Here is a 6000-nt window from a genome sequence, read left to right as displayed (position 1 = left end):
TTTTGAGGGAGAGAGAGAGAGCACGAGAGGGAGAAGGTGCAGAGGAAGAAGGAGAGACAGAATCTCAAGCAGACTGCACTGAGCGTGTCGCCCACCGTGGGGCTCAATCTCATGACCCTGAGGTTTCCATTGGCTCCACTTTCTCTTTGATATAATTCTATCTTTGTGGGGTTTTTGTTGGTACTTCCTTACTTTCTGATACTTCAAGATTATCCCGGCTCCTATATGTACTTAATCCCAGTATAAGAAATTTCTTCAAAGAGCCCTGGTTCCTTTTATTAGAGAATGGTAATAAAGTCTCACCTGTGGGACCTGAATGTGCTCAGCGGACAATGCAAGGCAATATATGCATGTATTCCAACCTATGTAAACACACCTAATTATAAGGATTTCCGTGTGGAACTGTATCCATATTAAGCTAAAGACCTGTTTATACTGCTGTCTCCAACCTGGTCCGTCACCACATGGAGATTGTGATCTTCTCCCTTTGCTGATCTGTAACTTCCTACTCTAACAGTGACAAACCTGGCTCTCACCACCAGCCTTTTATTTATTTATTTAAAAAAAATTTTTTTCCATATACACTTATTTTTTTAATCCTTATTTTTTGACAGAGTTTATGCTCATTGTTGATAAGGTTTTCAAAGTTTGAGGATTTTTTTGCCCATGGAGGAAACCTTCCCCCACATGCATATTTTATTTAATGCCAAACATTAAACATAATCTATAAACAGAACTTTGAAATATAAGTGTTAAATTTGAACAGTGGTTGCAAACTTAAATTTCCTTGAACAATGTAAACTGACATTATTTAACATATTTAACATAATGATTCTTTTGAATACACCTTAAATGGTACACAAAATGAACACATCAGTGATGATTAGAGACTTACTGTTATTATATTTAAATCTATTTTAAAGCACCAACATCATGGATTTAATTCATTACTTCATTGGCTCCTACTTGTTCTTGTTTTTGTCTAGGAATAAGATACGTTCTTAAAGTTGCTAAAATACTTCTTTTGATGTTTTCTTGGTGTTACTTGAATCTTGTTAGATACCCCCACCCTTGCACACCCAAAGAATATCGTCTCAGAGCCTCACTCATATGCACTGAGGGTCTCAGCAGATTGAGCTGGGTGGGGCTCTGAGGCTTATTTTCCTCATAAGGGTTAGCTTCTTCAATCTGTCTTTTTCTCCCTGAAATGATGTATTCCTTTAGTTTCGCTTGGCCAGAGTTATGGAATCCTTTGTTCTGTCATTCTGATATACTGGCTTGTTAGCATTATTTAAAAAAATATGCATGCACTCTTAATGTCTTACTATGGTTGAGGGGGCACCAGCCCTTTATTTAATTCATTGCTCCGTTCCAGATTACAGATGTGGTGTTTTCAGAACTGTTAGTTACCACTCTGATGGCAGAGAACTTTATCAAATAGAGTCCACTGTGTCCGTACAGTACAGTTTTTCTTTAATCTACAGATTCCATTCATTTCCAAAGTTACTTTGGTCAGCACCTTTTGTCATACAACCTACAGTGAGGGTTTTTTTCCCCATATGTTTCTAATACATGACCTGGATGAACTTTACATGTATTTTTCTAAGTGTTAGATTATGTGTCACATTCTGTATTCCATTGAAGGGGAGGAAGAAATTTTCCTTGGTCCAAGGTTCTTACCAGGGAACTAAGAATGAAATCGACATGAGACAGAGTAATAGGAGAAAAAAACCCAAAGTGTAATGATGTGCACATGGAGACCCAAAAGTGAAACTGAGGTCTAAAGAAATGACCAAGGAAGCCAGGTTTTATACTTTTTGGACAAAGGGAAAATACACCTGTGATGAAATCACAGGACAAGGAAAACTTAACCTTGGGAGCTTCAATTAGTAAGCAATTCTAAACAGAATTTGGGCTGGGGTCATAAATTAGTAAAAAGTAACAAGTGTTGTTTATACAGCCTTATGGGCTCCAAATCTCCCATCTCTGGTGTTGTCGAAATGTCTTTACCTCCTGGTACAGGGACATCTCCACATGGGAGATAGATTTCCTGCTTCCAGGGGGACAGAGGAGGGTCTAAGTATCCTCATTGCATAGGCTGTCTCTTAAGTAACCTTTATTTAAAATGATCTATGTGTCAAAGTGGCAGATTTGGGGCAGCCTGCCGTTGGCCCCTACACCATCCTGTGGCACTCCCACTTCCTAAACAACTTAATTTCAGCAGATTATGATTTACTTTTTGGGATGTAAAAAGGTTTGTGTTTTTTATTTTATTATTTTTTTAAATTTTTATTGTTATGTTAATCACCATATATTACATCATTTGTTTTGGTGTAGTGTTCCATGATTCATTGTTTGTCCATAACACCCAGTGCTCCGTGCAGAATGTGCCCTCTTTAATACCCATCACCAGGCTAACCCATCCCCCTACCCTCCTCCCCTCTAGAAACCTCAGTTTGTTTTTCAGAGTCCATCATCTCTCCTGGTTCGTCTCCCCCTCTGACTTACTCCCCTTCATTCTTCCTCTCCTGCTATCTTCTTCTTTTTCTTTTTTCTTAAAATATGTTGCATTATTTGTTTCAGAATTACAGATCTGTGATTCAACAGTCTTACACAATTCACAGCGCTCACCGTAGCACATACCCTCCCCAATGTCTATCACCCAGCCACCCCATCCCTCCCACCCCCGACCACTCCAGCAAACCTCAGTTTGTTTCTGAGATTAAGAATTCCTCATATCAGTGAGGTCATATGATACATGTCTTTCTCTGATTGACTTATTTCACTCAGCATAACACCCTCCAGTTCCATCCACGTCGTTGCAAATGGCAAGATCTCATTCCTTTTGATGGCTGCATAATATTCCATTGTGTATATATACCACTGCTTCTTTATCCATTCATCTGTCGATGGACATCTTGGCTCTTTCCACAGTTTGGCTATTGTGGACATTGCTGCTATAAACATTGGGGTGCACGTACCCCTTCGGATCCCTACATTTGTATCTTTGGGGTAAATACCCAGTAGTGCAATTGCTGGATCGAATGGTAGCTCTAATTTCAACTGTTTGAGGAACCTCCATACTGTTTTGCAGAGGGGTTGCACCAGCTTGCATTCCCACCAACAGTGTAGGAGGGATCCCCTTTCTCCACATCCCCGCCAAAATCTGTCGTTCCCTGACTTGTTAATTTTAGCCATTCTGACGGATGTGAGGTGGTATCTCATTGAGGTTTTGATTTGGATTTCCCTGATGCCGAGCAATGTTGAGCACTTTTACATATGCCTGTTAGCCATTTGGATGTCTTCTTTGGAAAAATGTCTGTTCATGTCTTCTGCCCATTTCTTGATTGGATTATTTGTTCTTTGGGTGTTGAGTTGGATAAGTTCTTTATAATTTTGGATACTAGCCCTTTATCTGATATGTCATTTGCAAATATGTTCTCCCATTCTGTCGGTTGTCTTTGGTTTTGCGGACTGTTTCTTTTGCTGTGCAAAAGCTTTTTATCTGGATGAAATCCCAATAGTTCATTTTTGTCCTGGCTTCCCGTGCCTTTGGTGATGTTTCTAGGAAGAAGTTGCTGCGGCTGAGGGCGAAGAGGTTGCTACCTGTGTTCTCCTTTAGGATTTGGATGGACTCCTGTCTCACGTTTAGGTCTTTCAACCATTTGGAGTCTATTTTTGTGTGTGGTGTAAGGAAATGGTCCAGTTTCATTCTTCTGCATGTGGCTGTCCAATTTTCCCAACACCATTTGTTGAAGAGACTGTCTTTTTTCCACTGGACATTCTTTCCTGCTTTGTCAAAGATGGGAGTTGACCATAGAGTTGAGGGTCCATTTCTGGGCTCTCGATTCTGTTCCATTGATCTATGTGTCTGTTTTTGTGCCAGTACCATACTGTCTTGATGATGACAGCTTTGTAATAGAGCTGGAAGTCCGGAATTGTGATGCCGCCAGCATTGCTTTTCTTTTTCAATATTCCTCTGGCTATTCGGGGTCTCTTCTGGTTCCATACAAATTTTAGGATTATTTGTTCCATTTCTTTGAAAAAAGTGGATGGTATTTTGATGGGGATTGCATTGAACGTGTAGATTGCTCTAGGTAGCATTGACATCTTCACAATGTTGGTTATCCCAATCCATGAGCATGGAACGTTTTTCCATTTCTTTGTGTCTTCTTCAATTTCTTTCCTGAGTATTTTATAGTTTTCTGAGTACAGATCCTTTGCCTCTTTGGTTAAATTTATTCCTAGGTATCTTATGGTTTTGGGTGCAATTGTGAATGGGATTGACTCCTTGATTTGTCTCTCTTCTGTCTTGTTGTTGGTGTGTAGGAATGCCACTGATTTCTGTGCATTGATTTTATAGCCTGCTACTTGACTGAATTCCTGTATGAGTTCTAGCAGTTTTGGGGTGGAGTCTTTTGGGTTTTCCACATACAGTATCATATCATCTGCAAAGAGTGAGAGTTTGACTTCCTCTTTGCCGATTTGGATGCCTTTGATTTCTTTTTGTTGTCTGATTGCTGTGGCTAGGACTTCTAATACTATGTTGAATAGCAGTGGTGAGAGTGGATATCCCTGCCGCGTTCCTGACCTTAGGGGAAAAGCTCTCAGCTTTTCCCCATTGAGAATGATATTCGCTGTAGGTTTTTCGTAGATGGCTTTTATGATATTGAGGTATGTACCCTCTATCCCTATACTCTGAAGAGTTTTGATCAAGAAAGGATGCTGTACTTTGTCAAATGCTTTTTCTGCATCTATGGAGAGGATCATATGATTCTTGTTCTTTCTTTTGTTAATGTATTGTATCACGTTGATTGATTTGCGGATGTTGAACCAGCCTTGCAGCCCAGGGATAAATCCCACTTGGTCGTGGTGAATAATCCTTTTAATGTACTGTTGGATCCTATTGGCTAGTATTTTGGTGAGAATTTTTGCATCCATATTCATCAAGGATATTGGTCTGTAATTCTCCGTTTTGATGGGATCTTTGTCTGGTTTTGGGATCAAGGTAATGGTGGCCTCATAAAATGAATTTGGAAGTTTTCCTTCCATTTCTATTTTTTGGAACAGTTTCAGGAGAATAGGGATTAATTCTTCTTTAAATGTCTGATAGAATTCCCCTGGGAAGCCATCTGGTCCTGGGCTTTTGTTTCTTCGGAGATTTTTGATGACTGCTTCAATTTCCTTAGTGGTTATAGGTCTGTTCAGGTTTTCTATTTCTTCCTGGTTCAGTTTTGGTAGTTGATACATCTCTAGGAATGCACCCATTTCTTCCAGGTTATCTAATTTGCTGGCATAGAGTTCTCATAGTATGTTCTTATAATTGTTTGTATTTCTTTGGTGTTGGTTGTGATCTCTCCTCTTTCATTCATGATTTTGTTGGTTTGGGTCATTTCTCTTTTCTTTTGGATCAGTCTGGCCAGCGGTTTATCAATTTGTTAATTCTTTCAAAGAACGAGCTCCTAGTTTCGTTGATCTGTTCTACTGTTCTTTTGGTTTCTAGTTCATTGATTTCTGCTCTGATCTTTATGATTTCTCTTCTCCTGCTGGGTTTAGGCTTTATTTGCTGTTCTTTCTCCAGCTCCTTTAGGTGTAGGGTTAGGTTATGTATTTGAGACCTTTCTTGTTTCTTGAGAAAGGCTTGTATTGCTATATACTTTCCTCTCAGGACTGCCTTTGCTGTATCCCAAAGATTTTGGACAGTTGTGTTTTCATTTTCATTGGTTTCCATGATTTTTTAAAATTCTTCTTTAATTTCCTGGTTGACCCATTCATTCTTTAGTAGGATGCTCTTTAGCCTCCATGTATTTGAGTTCTTTCCAACATTCCTCTTGTGATTGAGTTCTAGTTTCAAAGCATTGTGGTCTGAAAATATGCAGGGAATGATCCCAATCTTTTGGTACCGGTTGAGACCTGATTTGTGACCTAGGATGTGATCAATTCTGGAGAATGTTCCATGGGCACTAGAGAAGAATGTGTATTCCGTTGCTTTGGGATAGA

This window comes from Eumetopias jubatus, unplaced genomic scaffold, assembly GCF_037043125.1.
Source record: "Eumetopias jubatus isolate StellerSeaLion01/CBP00866 unplaced genomic scaffold, mEumJub1_p1.0 scaffold_52, whole genome shotgun sequence".
Classification (NCBI taxonomy): domain Eukaryota; kingdom Metazoa; phylum Chordata; class Mammalia; order Carnivora; family Otariidae; genus Eumetopias; species Eumetopias jubatus.
Note: the sequence above shows the minus strand (reverse complement) of the source record.